We start from the raw sequence: 18174 nt of genomic DNA, 5'->3' as shown, positions 1-18174 counted from the left end.
GATGTCAGAAATCTGTCAGGCTGGCCCAGAGGAGAGGTTGTTACCTTTCTCTTCACCCTTCTTGTCAGCATGCATGAATGACACTATGGAGTTGATAAGGACAATGGTTTCTTCTACCCTTGGATGAGCCATTGTATAATTGGAGAACTTGGACATCGTCAGATATCGACCAAATAGGTACTGATGGAGAATGGAACATAGTCCTTATGTCTAAATTACTATCGACCCGTAGCACTCACATCTGTAGCTTTGAAATGCTTTGAAAGGCTGGTCATGGATCACATCAACACCATCATCCCAGACACCCTTGACCCACTCTAATTCACATACCACCCCAACAGATCCACAGATGATGCAATCTCCATTGCACTCCACAATGCCCTCTCCCACCTGGACAAGAGGAACACCTATGTGAGAATGCTGTTCATTGACTACAGCTTAACGTTCAACACTATGGTGCCTTCCAAGCTCATCACTAAGCGCAAGACCCTGGGACTGAACACGTCCCTCTGCAACTGGATCCTGGACTTCCTGACGGGCCACCCCTAGGTGGTGAGAGTAGGCAACAACACAACCGCCACGCTGACCCTCAACATGTGGGCCCATCAGGGATGCATGCTTAGTCCCCTCCTGTACTCCCTGTTCACCCACGACTGCGTTGCCGCGAACGACTCCAACACCATCATTAAGTTTTCTGACGACATGACAGAGTAGGCCTGATCACCGACGACGATGAGACAGCCTATAGGGAGGAGGTCAATGACCTGGCAGTGTGATGCCAGGACAACAACCTTTCCCTTAACATCAACAAGACAAAGGAGCTGATCATTGGATACAGGAAACGGAGGGCTGAGCATGCCCCCATCCACAGGGCTGTAGTGGAGAGCTTCAAGTTCCTCGGTGTCCACATCACTAAAGAATTAACATGGTCCACACTGTCACGACTTCCGCCGAAGTCGGCCCCTCTCCTTGTTCGAGCGGTGTTCGGCAGTCGAAGTCACCGATCTTCTAGCCATCACTGATCCATTTTTCTTTTTCCATTGGTTTTGTCTTGTCTACCATCACACCTGGTTCCAATCCCATCAATTACATGTTGTGTATTTAACCCTCTGTTTTCCCCTCATGTCCTTGTCGGTGATTGTTTGATTGTATGTTTGTGCAAGTTATGTGTTGGTGCGCGACGGGTTTTGTACCCACTTTGATTATTTTATATATTTTGGTTTTTGGAGTTTTGTTAACTTTTATTAAACGACTTATTAAACTTAAACGTTTATACCAAGTTCGTTCTCCTGCGCCTGACTTCCCTGCCACCAACACTCACCCATTACACACACACACACCAAAACAACAATGCCTCTTCCCCCTCACAAGGCTGAAAATATTTGGCATGGGCCCTCATATCGTCAAAAAGTTTTACTGCTGCCCCATGGTGAGCATCTTGACTGGTTGCATCACCGCTTGGTATGGCAACTGCTTGGCATCCGAACGCAAGGCGCTACAGAAGGTAGTGCATACGGCCCAGTACATCACTGGGGCTGTGCTGCCTGCCATCCACGACCTCTATTCTGGGCGGTGTCGGAGGAAGGCCCTAAAGATTGTCAAAGACTGCAGCCACCCAAGTGGCATTACAGAATCACCGACCCTTCTATGGAGTCAGCAGGAGAAGGTACCCCGGCCATAGAGGTGGAGGAGCGCGTCCAGGAGCATGCAGTAATACTTTACCATCTTGGTGCCGCCATGGACCGCGTTGTCCAGACAATAGACCGCTGGGAGGGACAGGGAGTTCTTCCAGCGCCTCCACCAGCACAACCGGGGTCTCGCTTGAGCGCCCCTTTCCCGCCTGAACCCAGTGGGATCCGTCTCTCCTTGCCACAGGAGTTCGACGGGAGTGCTGCCAACTGTCAGGGGTTCCTCTTTCAATTAAACCTCTATCTGGCCACGGTCCACCCAGCTCCATCGGACTCAAGTTTCTTTTTTGTGAAGAAGAAGAAGGGAGGTCTGCGTCCGTGTATTGACTACCGGGGTCTAAATCAGATCACGGTGAGGTATAGTTACCCGCTCCCGCTCATAGCCACAGTGATAGAGTCAATACATGGGGCGCGCTTCTTCACCAAACTAGATCTCAGGAGCGCTTACAACCTGGTGCGTATCCGAGAGGGAGACGAGTGGAAGACGGTTTTCAGTACCACCTTTGGGCACTATGAGTACCTCGTCATGCCGTACGGGTTTCGATGAATGCGCCATCAGTCTTCCAAGCTTTTGTAGACGAGGTTTTCAGGGACCTGCACGGGCAGGGTGTGGTGGTGTATATTGATGACACTTTGATATACTCCGCTACACGCGCCGAGCATGTGTCCCTGGTGCGCAGAGTGCTTGGTCGCCTGTTGGAGCATGGCCCGTACGCCAAGGCTGAGAAATGCCTGTTCTTCCAACAGTCCGTCTCCTTCCTAGGGTATCCCATTTCCACGTCAGGGGTGGAGATGGAGAGTGACCGCATTGCAGCCGGGCGTAATTGGCCGACTCCCACCACGGTAAAGGAGGTGCAGCGATTCTTAGGGTTTGCCAACTACTACCGGAGGTTTATCCGGGGTTTTGGTCAGGTAGCAGCTCCCATTACTTCACTGCTGAAGGGGGGCCCTGTGCGCTTGTAGTGGACAGCTGAGGCGGACAGGGCTTTTAGTCACCTGAGGGCTTTGTTTACCTCGGCTCCCATGCTGGCCAATCCGGATCCCTCTTTGGCGTTCATAGTGGAGGTGGACACGTCCGAGGCTGGGATAGGAGCTGTGCTCTCTCAGCGCTCGGGTACGCCACCGAAGCTCCGCCCTTGTGCCTTCTTCTCGAAGAAGCTCAGCCTGGCGGAGCGAAACTATGACGTGGGGGACCGGGAGTTGTTGCCTGTCGTCAAGGCCTTCAAGGCGTGGAGACATTGGCTTGAGGGGGCTAGACTCCCTTTTCTCCTCTGGACTGACCACCGCAATCTGGAGTACATCCGGGCGGCGAAGAGACTGAACCCTCGCCAGGCAAGGTGGGCCATGTTTTTCACCCGTTTTGTGTTTACCCTTTCTTACAGACCAGGCTCCCAGAACATTAAGGCAGACGCATTATCCCGGCTGTATGACACAGAGGAGCGGCCCATCCCAATCCCATACTCCCCGCCTCTTGCTTGGTGGCGCCGGTAGTGTGGGAGCTGAGCGCGGACATTGAGCGGGCGTCACGTGCAGAGCCTGCTCCCCCTCAGTGTCCAGCTGGGCGTCTGTACGTTCCGTCTGCTGTCCGCGACCGGCTGATCTATTGGGCCCACAAGTCACCCTCCTCTGGTCATCCTGGGATCGGCCGGACGGTGCGCTGTCTTAGTGGGAAGTACTGGTGGCCCACTTTGGCTAAGGATGTGAGGGTTTATGTTTCCTCCTGCTCGGTGTGCGCCCAGTGTAAGGCTCCTAGGCACCTGCCCAGAGGTAAGCTACAACCCTTACCCGTTCCACAACGGCCGTGGTCGCACCTGTCGGTGGATTTCATAACCGATCTTCCGTCTTCACGATCCTGGTCGTTGTGGATCGTTTTTCTAAGTCCTGTCGTCTCCTCCCTTTGCCCGGTCTCCCTACGGCCCTACAGACTGCGGAAGCCCTGTTTACTCACGTCTTCCGGCACTACGGCGTGCCTGAGGATATAGTGTCTGATCGGGGTCCCCAGTTCACGTCGAGGGTCTGGAGGGCGTTCATGGAACGTCTGAGGATCTCGGTCAGCCTTACCTCAGGTTTTCACCCCGAGAGTAACGGGCAGGTGGAGAGAGTTAACCAGGATGTGGGTAGGTTTCTAAGGTCTTATTGCCAGGACCGGCCAAGAGAGTGGGCAGCATTCGTGCCCTGGGCAGAGATGGCCCAGAACTCGCTCCGCCATTCCTCAACTAACCTCTCTCCCTTCCAGTGTATATTGGGGTATCATCCGGTTCTGGTTCCTTGGCTCCAGAGTCAGACCGAGGCTCCTGCGGTGGATGACTGGTTCCGGCGCACGGAGGAGACATGGGACGCCGCCCATGTCCACCTTCAGCGCGCCGTGCTGCGCCAGAAAGTTGGCGCAGACCGTCACGGCAGTGAGGCCCCGGTGTTCGCCCCGGGGGACCGGGTCTGGCTCTCGACCCGAAACCTGCCCCTCCGCCTGCCCTGTCGGAAGCTGGGTCCACGGTTTGTAGGGCCATTTAAAGTCCTGAGGAGAGTGAACGGGGTATGTTATAGATTACAGCTTCCCCCCGATTACTGCATTAACCCCTCGTTCCATGTGTCTCACCGGTGGTGGCTGGCCCGCTCCAGGAGTCTGAGGTGCGGGAGGTTCCTCCGCCCCCTCTGGACATCGAGGGGGCCCCGGCGTACTCTGTTTGTTCCATACTGGATTCGAGACGTCGGGCGAGGGGCCTTCAATACCTCGTGGACTGGGAGGGGTATGTTGGATCCTTCTATGCTGCGAGAGTTCCACCATCTCCATCCGGATCGCCCTGCACCTCGCCCTCCGGGTCTTCCCCGAGATCGGTGTCGACGCGCTGCTGGAGCCGCGCGTCAGGGGGGGTACTGTCACAACTTCCGCCGAAGTCGGCCCCTCTCCTTGTTTGAGCGGTGTTCGGCGGTTGACGTCAACGATCTTCTAGCCATCACTGATCCATTTTTCATTTTCCATTGGTCTTGTCTTGTCTTCCATCACACCTGGTTCCAATCCCATCAATTACATGTTGTGTATTTAACCCTCTGTTTCCCCTCATGTCCTTGTCGGTGATTGTATGTTTGTGCAAGTTATGTGTTGGTGCGCGACGGGTTTTGTACCCACTTTGATTATTTTATATATTTTGGTTTTTGGAGTTTTGTTAACTTTTATTAAACGACTCTGTTTATACCAAGTTCATTCTCCTGTGCCTGACTTCCCTGCCACCAACACGCACCCATTACACACACACACACCAAAACAACAATGCCTCTTCCCCCTCACAAGGCTGAAAATATTTGGCATGGGCCCTTATATCGTCAAAAGGTTCTACTGCTGCCCCATGGTGAGCATCTTGACTGGTTGCATCACCGCTTGGTATGGCAACTGCTTGGCATTCGAACGCAAGGCGCTACAGAAGGTAGTGCATACGGCCCACTACATCACTGGGGCTGTGCTGCCTGCCATACAGGACCTCTATTCTGGGCGGTGTCGGAGGAAGGCCCTAAAGATTGTCAAAGACTGCAGCCACCCAAGTCATGGACTGTTCTCTCTGCAACCGCACGGCAAGCAGTACCGTTGCACCAATCTGGAACCAACAGGACTCTGAACAGCTTCTACCCTCAAGCCATAAGACTGCTAAATAGTTAACCAAATAACTGCCCGGACTATCTGCATTGAACTCTTTTGACTCATCACATACACTGCTGCTACTGTTTATTATCTATCCTGTTGCCTAGTCACTTTACCCCGACCTGTATGTACATCGACTCGGTACTGGTACCCAGTGTATATAGCCAAGTTATCGCTACTCATTGTGTATTTATTCCTCGTGTTATTTTATTTTTCTATTATCTTTCTATTTTTCTCTCTGCATTGTTGGGAAGGGCCTGTAAGTAAGCATTTCACTTCTAGTCTACACCTGTTGTTTACAAAGTGTCATGTAGAGTAGGCCAGAAGGCTAAACTGGAAAACCTAACCTCTATCAAAACAAAAAGAGGGCGGAGAAAGCCTTCAGAAAAAAATCTCAAAATAAGCAGGATTTCTAATTATTTCTGAATTAGGGCTAATGCTAGGCTATTTCTATGAGATTTTTGGGGGGCGCAGTAAGAAAAGAGATGGAGGTACAGAGTAAACAAAACTTGCTTGATAAAATAACTTGACTAGGTATTTAAATACAAATCACAGGGTCTTCTTTTCAGTCGATATGTTTTAAACAAGTAGGCTAAAATGTTTGTCATGTTAAACCACTAATCCACTGTCTTTATGATTTTAACAAACAGGAGGCAGGAGGCCCCAGTCCATCCAAAATTATATGCAAAGGCAACCCTATTGTTACTTCAATGAAATAGACTAGGTTGGATGACATTTCCCCTCCGAACAATACCAATAGGACACTCATAGGCCATCTCTGTTGGTTCATGTAAGGAGGGTACAAAGGGTATAGGGTATAAAAAGACCCAGTGCACTGTAATCATACGATTGGCTCTGACAAGCACAGAGCTTTTCTTCCCTGCGGCATGACCTCACTCTGCAAGGTCAACAAACAGTGAGCAAAATTTTTGTTAGTAAAAAATAAAGAATGTTTTACCCCTTTTTCATGGTATACAATTGGTAGTTACAGTCTTGTTTCATCGCTGCAACTCTCGTATGGACTCGGGAGAGGCGAAGTTCGAGAGCCGTGCGTCCTCCGAAACACAACCCAAACAAGCCACACTGCTTCTTGACACAATTGCCCACTTAACCCGGAAGCCAGCCGCACTAGTGTACCGGAGGAAACACCGTACAGTGTGGCGACTGTGTCAGCATGCATTGCACCCGGCCCACCACAGGAGCCGCTAGTGAGCGATGGGAAAAGTACATCCCTGCCGGCCAAACCCTCCCCTAACCCGGACGACGCTGGGTCAATTGTGCGCTGCCCCATGGGTCTCCCGGTCGTGGCCGGCTGCGACAGAGCCTGGACTCGAACACAGAATCTGTAGTTGCAGTGCCTCAGACCACTGTGCCACTCGGGAGGCCCCAATCGGGAGGCCCCACAGTGAGCTGAATTTTCAGATAATTTTTGGCAAATAGGTCTATGTAGTGACATTAATAAAAACATCTAACCATCTAGCTGAATCATTTTACCGCATGGTGATACACTAATGAGAGAAATAAAAAGGCTAGACACATTCAATAACTGTTACTTGGACTTTGGTTGAATTGCACAGTATTGATATACTGTGTATATATACCAAATCAAGACTGCTTCAGAAACAACCAAGATGAAAGTTTGATGACTCTCAAGATGAGAGGATGACGGCAGTTCAGCAGAGGGCAATACCACGCTAGGCTTTGGCATCCTGGCACAGTCTGCGCTGGGGGCAGGGTTAAAGCTAAACTGTGCCCCCCACCTCCCTCTAACCCAGTGCCCTTGTGACTCCAGAGGGATGCCAACACCGCCGCTTAACTCTGAGATCATATCATGGGAACATCACAGCTAATGCTGCCACTTGGAGAAGAGCCATAACTTTCAAATAATCTAATGGTTGTGCTCTGTTATAAATCCTCTTAAGGATCCACCCCTTTTTTTCAATTTTCACCTAAAATTACATACCCAAATCTAACTGCCTGTAGCTCAGGCCCTGAAGCAAGGATATGCATATGGTTGGTACCATTTGAAAGGAAACACTTTGGAGTTTGTGGAAATGTGAAAGGAATGTACGAGAATATAACATAATAGATCTGGTAAAAGATAATCCAAAGAAAAGAAAAACATTATTTTGTATTTTTTTGTACCATCATTTTGAAATGCAAGAAAAGGGAAATAATGTATTATTCCACCCCAGTTGCAATTTAGATTTTGGCCACTAGATGGCAGTAGTGGATGTGCAAAGTTTTAGACTGATCTAATGAACCATTGCATTTCTGTTCAAAATGTTGTATCAAGACTGCCCAAATGTGCCTAATTTGTTTATTAATAACTGTTCATGTTCAAAATTGTGCACTCTCCTCAAACAATAGTATGGTATTATTTCACTTTAATAGCTACTGTAATTGGACAGTGCAGTTAGATTACCAAGAATTTAAGCCATAAACCCCCAAATTTCTGCCAATATCAGATATATCTATGTCCTGGGAAATGTTCTTGTTACTTACAACCTCAGGCTAATCGCATTAGCCTACGTTAGCTCAACCGTCCCGTAGAAGGGACACCGAACCCAAAGACGATTTATACAAGTGTTGGCACTTTGCACTGTGCCATCTGACAGTTAACCAACTTGGGGAGACAAACTTGAAAAATATCCCTCGACGACTGGCATTTGGAATAAAGATTTGCTGGCTGGAGATTCAAGTTCTTTATTAATTCAAAACATTTTCAGGGAGCATTTATCAGGCATTGACATTGTACTAGGTTTTAGAACAAGCTACTTTTTATCTGCAGTCCCTGCAACCACATTAAAACAATCATGGATCAAGTAGAGAGCGGCCATCACAGACTCTCTCCTCTTATCATTGTTGATAATGGTCACACCACTTGCTTCCTGGAAATTGTCTTTGAAGACCTCACTGTGGTCTAAAATAAATCTATGGTCGCTCCTCCATTACAAACCACCGGAGGTTGGTGGCATGTTAATTGGGGAGGACGGGCTCATTGTAATGGCTCGAGCAGAATAGGTGGAATGGTCCATTTGCTCCATTCCAGCCATTATTATGTGTCGTCCTCCCCTCAGCAGCCTCCACTGTTACCAAGAAATGCTTACCATATGTCTATTCACATGGTCAATAAACAATAGAGATTGTTTTGGTACAGGGGGGGAAAGAAAGAAAAATTTAACCAGGGTGTTACAGTGTAATAAGGCAAACAAAACAGCAGAAGTCAAAAGCATTGCACTCTGTTAATGGCCCAATGTGTGAAACAATCAAGTTATTGCACTGAGGCGGGACAGTGAGATAAAGGTTTGTTTGGATTTGCTCTTCCTTCTGCCATCTTAGAGAGGGCCCAAACTGTGATGAGCACTGAGGCAGGCATCGCTGACACAGCCATCTCTCACTGACCTAAAGCCAGCAGCATTGTTAGGAGGTGAAGTATCTGAGTTAATATCCACTTTCCTCTCTCTCTCTCCCTTTAGGTTCAACCACTAGCCTCTCTGTTCCCTGTCATGGCCGATTACCATCAGCAATCTCACTGTTTCTGCCAAATGGGCGTGGTAATAATCCTTGAGCATCACTCTACTAAAGGCTGATAAAGCCAGTGCGCTGTCCGTTATGCCGACTGTGAGAGAGGGACTGCTGTGTCGGATCTAAAACTGCTGGCATCAGCACAGTCTGTTACACATGCTGAGTTGATGTAAATGAATGCCCGGGTGTTGTAGAGGCGACTGTTTAGTAAAAAACAGAGTTGATGATTATGTTTCTTAAGGTAGCCCCTCTCTGGCTCAAGTCATGGTGTCACATGTAATTTCCCCAGCCTAAAATACTGAAAAACTGAAATGGCAAGGGGCAGGGGTCAGTGGCTTTCCTCTGATCACTACCCTCATAGCCTGCTTGTTTCCCCAGCTGCCTCTTAGAGCTCCCTATACTGAAGAGCCCCTATACTGTCATGTCAAACATTGCCATACTGTTATGTCTCAGATTCCAATTGAAAACCTAATCAGACGTTTTTGTCAACAATGCCCCAACAAATTAACTTTCAACAAGGCGCACAGGTTAATTGAAATGCATTCCAGGTGACTACTTCATGAAGCTGGTTGAGAGAATTTGCAAAGCTGTCATTAAAGCAAAGGGTGGGTACTTTGAAGAATCTAAAATATATTTTGATTTGTTTAACACTTTTTTGGTTACTACATGATTCCATATGTGTTATTTCATAGTTTTGATGTCTTCACTATTATTTTACAATGTAGAAAATAGTAAAAATAAAGAAAAACCCTGGAATGAGTAGGTGTATCCAAACTTTTGACTGGTACTGTATGTATTATTAGCTTGCTAGCTACAGTAACTCAAATAAGCTGCTAACGTAATGTTAGCTAGCTATCTAACTTTACGTACTGTATAGCTAGATAACTAAGTGAATTTAATATCACCAGCTAGCTAACTTCACTCACATAACAGAGGACAAAACAGAAAAAATGTATCTGCAGATGAAGAGTCCCAATGAATGTCCCAAGAGAAGTGTAAAAGTCACACCATGTCACGCACTGGCCATAGAGATACTTTTATTCTCTATTTCGGTTAGGCCAGCGTGTGACTAGGGTGGGCATTCTAGTTTCTTTATTTCTATGTTTTCTATTTCTTTGTTTTTGTCCGAGTGTGGTTCCCAATCAGAGGCAGCTGTCCATCGTTGTCTCTGATTGGGAATCATACTTAGGCAGTCCTTTTTCCCTCTTTCATTTGTGGGATCTTATTTTTGCATTGGTTGTTATTTTGCCCTGCAGAACGTCACGTTCGTATTTGTTTTGTTGTTGTCGGTGTTCATTAAATAAATAAATAGAATGAACACGTACCACGCTGCGCTTTGGTCCACTTCTTCCCATGACGATCGTGACACACCAATGTATATAATAGGGATATTAACAGTTAAATACATTTGACCGGTCATGCTTATCGGTCTATAGATTAACTTGCATAATTTATGTAATTAAATTGGTGCGTGTACATTATCATTAGTCATCATGTACACTGCCTTCAGAAAGTATTCACACCCCTTGACTTTTTCCACATTTGTTGTGTTACAGCCTGAATTTAAAATGGATTAAATTTAGATTGTGTCACTGATCTAAACACAATACCCCATAATGTCAAAGTCGAATTATGTTTTCAGAAATGTTTACAAATGAATAAAAAATGAAAAGCTGAAATGTCTTGAGTCAATAAGTATTCAACTCTTTTGTTATGGCAAGCCTAAATAAGTTCCGGAGTAAAAATGTAACTTAGCTTAACAAGTCACATAATAGGTTGCGTGGACTCACTTACTCTGTGTAAAATAATAGTGTTTAACATGGTTTTAAATGACTACCCCATCTCTGTACCCCAAACATACAATTATCTGTAAGGTCCCTCAGTCGAGCAGTGAATTTCAAACACAGATTCAACCACAAAAGACCAGGGAGGTTTTCCAATGCCTCACAAAAGGCACCTATTGGTAGATGGGCTTAAAAATAAAAAGCAGACACGGAATATCCCTTTGAGTATGGTGCAGTTATTAATTACACTTTGGATGGTGTATCAATACACCCAGTCACTACAAAGATACAGGCGCCCTTCCTAACTCAGTTGCCGAAGAGGAAGGAAACCATTTCACCATGAGGCCAATGGGAATTTTAAAACAGTTAGAGTTTAATGGCTGTGATTGATTTTATTTTATTTTATTTTATTAGGATCTCTTTTAGTCCTCATTTGGACTAGTCTTCCAAGAGTCCTTAAATATTAAAATACAGGAGGATGTATCAACAACATTGTATTGTGCGCTATTTCTATGCTTCCCATTGTTAAATTTTATTTTTGCGTCTTTTACTTTCGGTTTTCTACACCAGCTTCAAACAGATGAAAATACAATATTTTTGGTTATGGAAAATATATTTCACAGCGGTTAGATGGTACGATGATTCTCTACACTATACTTGCTTGATTTGTCATATAAACTGAAATTAACCAAACTATTTGAATTCCATTTTAAAGTCAAGGGTGTGAATACTTTCTGAAGGCACTGCATCTTATTTATCACATGGGCACAGCATACAGAGCCTAATTTGAGGAGCATAATGACCTATCACCTGTCAGACAGCTCGAGAGCAGTTCCTCAAAAAGCTGGTACTGAAGTGAAACGTGCTGTTATAGGGTACCACAGTATGAGTCATAATACCCATAAAACCTAGCGGTTAAACAGGGAAATGGTTTCAATCATTTTTCTACCATTAATTTTTCCCATAGGGGATTTTAGAAACCCTTAAAATAAGGGCTGTGTACCATGGAGGCCTACCCTGCCGTGACGTTTTGATAATCATGTAAATCTCTCCAGGACAAGGTGACTTTTATAAATATATTTGCCTGCATTTACCCCCTACAAAATTAAATGCTAATTAGCTGCTTATGTGGCTATCATAAAGAACTACAAATACCATGATGATCTGGACGAGACTGCTGAATCAAGGCAAAGGTAAGAATCTCTGGATTAAGTATCTAATGTTAGCTAAATGTAGAAATTAATAAATTGGCAAAATTACAAGGTGTCTTATATAGTGGAGATCCCTACAGTATTTTATGTTGGTCACGTCATTTTACTGTTTAGGAAAAACGTAGCAGTTTGTTGACCAGTTAATGAGGGTCGGTTAGTTGAAATTTGCATCCTTAGTGTAAACCTTTTACAACTGGAGCAGGCCAATCTGGATGGGTGTGAAGGCTTCTGTTCCAACTCAGCATTAACAAACACCTGATTCAACTTATCATACCTAATTAGTTGTGTGTCAAGTGTGCTATTGCTGGGATGGAATAGAAGTCTGATAAACAAGTAGATCAGAGATCAGTAGAGCGAGGTTGGTTAGCTCTGCTATTTACTTTTTTTTTGTTCACCTGAATTTATGCTTTAGTAATAATAGCCTACTTGTTACTAAGATGTTACTAAGATGTCTAACCTTTACATATGAGTTAGCCTACTTGTACACTTTGAAATTATATTAAATAAAGTGTTGATTCTTTGAAGTGAAGTGTTTAAACTTGTTTACATTTTTGTTATAAAAATATTATCCACGACGATCTATGTTCAATGTTGATTAATCACAGATCACAATCCTGCAATAAAGAGAAGGGAATCTGTTTCTAATTTGTCTGTGTTTCTGTGTTGTATTCTCAAATGAAGGTTACCTTTTTGTTCAATTGTAAGCTCTTCAATTAGTTTTATTTGATCGTCACTCTCTCTCAGGATATCAGCCATGTGAACACATTTTGCAGGTCGTAATGGCATGCATCGCCATTGCAGCCATAGGTCTACAGTATGATGGCATTAGCCTTATTGGCATTTGCAATGCACCCCTTGACATTGTGCATCTGAAGCAGAGAATAGCTTCAATCACACATTATTTGCAAATTGTTGAGCTACAGTACAAGTCAGAAGTTTGGACACACCTACTCATTCAAGCATTTGTCTTTATTTTTACTATTTTCTACATTGTAGAATAATATTGAAGACATCAAAACGATGAAATAACACATATGGAATCATGTAGTAACCAAAAAAGTGTTAAACAAATCTAAAATAGCCAGCCTTTGCCTTGATGACAGCTTTGCACACTCTTGGCATTCTCTCAACCAGCTTCACCTGTAATGCTTTTCCAACATTCAGTCTTGAAGGAGTTCCCACATATGCTGAGCACTTGTTGGCTGCTTTTCCTTCACTCTGCAGTCCCTCTCATCCCAAACTATCTCAATTGGGTTAAGGTCAGGTGATTGTGGAGGCCAGATCATCTGATGCGGCACTCCATCACTCTCCTTCTTGGTCAAATAGCCCTTACACACCCTGGAGCTGTTGGATCATTGTCCTGTTGAAAAATAAATGATAGTCCCACTAAGTGCAAACCAGATGGGATGGTGTATCGCTGCAGAATGCTATCATAGCCATGCTGGTTAAGTGTGCCTTGAATTCTAAATAAATCACAGACAGTGTCACCAGCAAAGCACCCCCACACCATCACACCTCCTCCTCCATGCTTCACTGTGGGAACCACACATCATCATCCATTCACCTACTCTGCGTCTCACAAAGACACTTCGGTTGGAAACAAAAATCTCAAATTTGGACTCATCAGACCAAAGGACTGATTTCCACTGGTCTAATGTCCATTGCTCATGTTTTATTGGCCCAAGCAAGTCTCTTCTTGTTATTGGTGTCCTTTAGTAGTGGTCTCTTGCAGAAATTCGACCATGAAGGCCTGAATCATGCAGTCTCCTCTGAACAGTTGATGTTGAGATGTGTCTGTTACTTGAACTCTGAAGCATTTATTTAGGTTGCAATCTGAGGTGCAGATAACTCTAAATAACTTATCCTCTGCAGCAGAGGTAACTCTGGGTCTTCCTTTCCTCTGGCGGTCCTCATGAGAGTCAGTTTCATCATAGCGCTTGATGGTTTTTGCGACTGCACTTGAAGAAACTTTCAAAGTTCTTGAAATTTTCCGCATTGACTGATGTCTTAAAGTAATGATGGACGGTCGTTTCTCTTTGCTTATTTGAGCTGTTCTTGCCATAATTGCCATAATATCGACTTGGTCTTTTACCAAATAGGGCTATCTTCTGTATACCACCCCTACCTTGTCACAACACAACTGATTGGTTCAAACGCATTAAGAATGAAAGAAATTCCACAAATTAACTTTTAACAAGGCACACCTGTTAATTGAAATGCATTCCAGGTGACTACCTCATGAAGCTGGTAGAGAGAATGCTAAGATTGTGCAAAACTGTCATCAAGGCAAAGAGTGGCTACTTTTAACAATCTCGAATATATAAAAAAATTGATTTGTTTTTTAAAAATGTTATCCCCTTTTCTCCCCAATTTTCGTGGTATCCAATCGCTAGTAATTACAATCTTGTCTCATCGCTACAACTCCAGTACGGGCTCGGGAGAGACGAAGGTCGAAAGCCGTGCGTCCTCCGAAGCACAACCCAACCAAGCCGCACTGCTTCTTAACACAGCGCGCCTCCAACCCGGAAGCCAGCCGCACCAATGTCTCGGAGGAAACACCGTGCACCTGGCCCCCTTGGTTAGCGCACACTGCGCCCGGCCCGCCACAGGAGTCGCTGGAGCGCGATGAGACAAGGATATCCCTACCGGCCAAACCCTCCCTAACCTGGGCGACGCTAGGCCAATTGTGCGTCGCCCCACGGACCCCCCGGTCGCGGCCGGCTGCGACAGAGCCTGGGTGCGAACCCAGAGACTCTGGTGGCGCAGCTAGCACTGCGATGCAGTGCCCTAGACCACTGCGCCACCCGGGTAGCCCTATTTTGATTTGTTTAACACGTTGTGGGTTACTACATGATTCCATATGTGTTATTTCATAGTTTTGATGTCTTCACTATTATTCTACAATGTAGAACATTGCAAAAATAAAGAAAAACCCTGGAACGAGTAGGTGTGTCCAAACTTTTGACTGGTACTGTATATGTTCTCAATTTAAAAACAATACCAGTAGACAATGTATATGAGGCTAATCATTATATCAGATGCTGTACATACCTTGTGCTGACATGAAATTGTTTCATGCAAATCCAACCATTGTAATCTAGGTGGTGAAATGTCTGGATGCAGGAGATGGGATCCTTAGCTTAAAACATACACACACAACTACTACTACCAAGTTTTTAAAAAATTGTTTGGCTATAAGAAATACATTTTATTCAATGGGGCAAAGCAGAGATGACACACAAAATACTTTTCATTTCACCATACAACAATATAGCCTATTAAAGTGCAGTATGTTTACAACATCATTAACAACACTGTTAAATAAATTACTGTCAAACTATCTTTCTGTTTAATCAGCAGTTATTGCTACACCCTTCATTCTGTTTAAGGGGGCACTTTGGTCATGACGACAAGGTGACGGTGCTCTCTACTCAAATAGCACAACAGAATCATTCAGATTGACCAAGGCACAGCATATGACAACCATTTTGTCTAACTGAGGGACGTCTCATTTCATATCTGGGAGGACGAAGTAGTGGAAGTAGAAACTGATGCTGCTGCAGCATCGTTCATCTTTACAATGGTAATCCAGTCGACATGGGTATCTTGATAAAGGTCAGCTGGAGAACCTATATACAGTGCCTTGCAAAAGTAGTCCTCCCCTTGGCATTTTTCCTATTGTGTACCATTACAATCTGTCATTTAAATAGATTTTTATTTTGATTTGGATTTCATGTAATGGACATACACAAAATAGTCGAAATCGGTGAAGTGAAATGAAAAAAATGACTTGTTTCAAAAAATGTTTTAAACATTTTTACGGAAAAGTGGTGTGTGCGCATATGTATTCACCACCTTTGCTTTGAAGCCCCTAAATAAGATCTGGTGCAACCAATAACCTTCAGAAGTCACATAGTTAGTTAAATAAAGTCCACCTGTGTGCAATCTAAGTGTCACATGATCTGTTACATGATCTCAGTATATATACACCTGTTCTGAAAGACCCCAGAGTCTGCAACACCACCAAGCAAGTGGCACCATGAAGACCAAGGAGCTCTCCAAGCAGGTCAGGGACAAAGTTGTGGAGAAGTACAGATCAGGATTGGGTAATAAAACAATATCCGAAACTTTGAACATTCCACGGTGCACCATGCACCATTAAATCCATTATTAAAAATGGAAAGAATATGGCACCACAACAAACCTGCCAAGAGACGACCGCCCACCAAAACTCATGGACCAGGGATAACCCTGACGGAGATGCAAAGATCCAGAGCGGAGATTGGAGTATCTGTCCATAGGACATAGGACTGTCCAAAAAAATAAGCAAACACGTTTGGTGTTCGCCAAAAGGCATGTGGGAGACTCCCAAAACATATGGAAGAAGGTACTCTGGTCAGATATGACTAAAATTGAGCTTTTTGGCCATCAAGGAAAACACTATTTCTGGCGCAAACCCAACACCTCTCATCACCTTCACCTTCACCTCATCACCTTCACCCCACAGTGATTGGGTTACTTTTTTCAATTTTCGCCAATCAAAATTCCATACCCAAATCTAACTGCCTGTAACTCAGGACCTGAAGCAAGGATATGCATATTCTTGATACCATTTGAAAGGAAACACTTTGAAGTTTGTGGAAATGTTAAATTAATGTAAGAGAATATAACACATTAGATCTGGTAAAATATTTAATCACTTGGGGTATATAGGCATACCATGGTGAACTTCTGACCATCTATTTTAAACCCTGTTAGAGGATAATGGACAAGCCTATCTGGCACGTAATTATATTGCAGTCCAGTCTTGTGTTGAAGTCACAAACACTATTACACTATCGTAAATGAGAACAGGACTCTTACATTCTGTTTTCATAGGGGTGCATTGGAGTATGAGGAGCGCAATATGCACAATTCAGGAATACTCTCTTAATTGGCAATCACTTTTCCCAGCTTGGTGCTTATAGAGAATTTACAGTCAATTACAATATCACCAATATGCGTAAAATTGTTTAATCTGCATTTTTATATTTACTACATCGATTTCTAATAATAACACCTGGGCATTCAGGGTTGGCAAAATGCCAGAGTTCAATCCGGCAACACAGGGTCAAATTGCAGGCAGAGGTGAGATTAACACCAATGTGGCCATGTCTCGTTTAGTCTTCTATCAATAATCATGTTCGACATTAAAATGCTCACTTGCCAGAAGCTGAGGCTGCAACCTGGACTCATGGGTAGACATAACATAATTAACGGAAATCCGGGACACTCCGGATTGAATTACAATTAATCTCATGTGTTCCGAATATGCAAAATGTATGATATGTTACGAATTCCAATTTGTTCTCACTAACATTAGCTAGGTGGCTAGGTTAGGTTTAGCTAACATGCAAAGTAGTAAGTACTGTAGTTGCAAAGTTGTCTGTAATGAGATTCGAACACACAACCTTTGGGGCGGTAGACGTTCCCGTTAGACGCACAACCAACCACCCTACCTTAAGTAACCTTCTGTCTTATGTAACCAAACCAAACATAAAATACTGTATCATACTAATTTGAGTGTCCCGGATTTACATGTACTATGTTATGAGACAAGGCTGGAAGAAAACGCTGAGGTCACATTTGGCACGCTGAAATGTATAGAAAATGAATATGAATAAGTTGAACAAATAAGAGATGTTGAACCTTTTCCATCGTCTTCAAATTAAACTTTTACAGAAAAGGTCTACTGTTCCACAGCCTAATTCTGTTTTTGTAAATATATTCACATCTTTATTTGATTAATAGGCTGCATTTGGTCCAAATATGTTTCAATTCATACGCCTACAAGTTGGGTTGAGTGTGGTTTAATCATCTGCATCTTTGAAATTCTAATTTAAGTATATGTTTTAGTTAAGCCTATGTTTTATACGTCTTTATATACCCTCAAGACAATATAAATCATTGGTGGAAGAAAGCAAAATAATACATGGGAAATATAGCACTGCATAATTTGGGAACATACGTGCATATAATCCAGGCATCTGCTAAAAACTGTAATACGGCCATGGCTACATTGTTTCGACATTAAAACAAACAAGCAACTTGCTTAGAATGTGCCTCTACCTAAAAACTATGCAGCAAACTGTTCACCCCTCCCTTTACCCAAATGAATACTGTGGCCTACGCTAAGCAGTCCTAAAACCGCATTGGATGAACAGCCACACGTGTATCAGCTCAAGCTTAACCAGGGTTCACTCAAAGGGCAGTTTGCTCCAGGACAGGAAGTCAACGAGAGGGCACCAGCGTCGGCAACGTCACGAAATCGAGCGCATTCATTGGCTAGT

This window comes from Salvelinus fontinalis, chromosome 37 (assembly GCF_029448725.1).
Source record: "Salvelinus fontinalis isolate EN_2023a chromosome 37, ASM2944872v1, whole genome shotgun sequence".
In the NCBI taxonomy this organism is placed as follows: Eukaryota; Metazoa; Chordata; class Actinopteri; order Salmoniformes; family Salmonidae; genus Salvelinus; species Salvelinus fontinalis.
Note: the sequence above shows the minus strand (reverse complement) of the source record.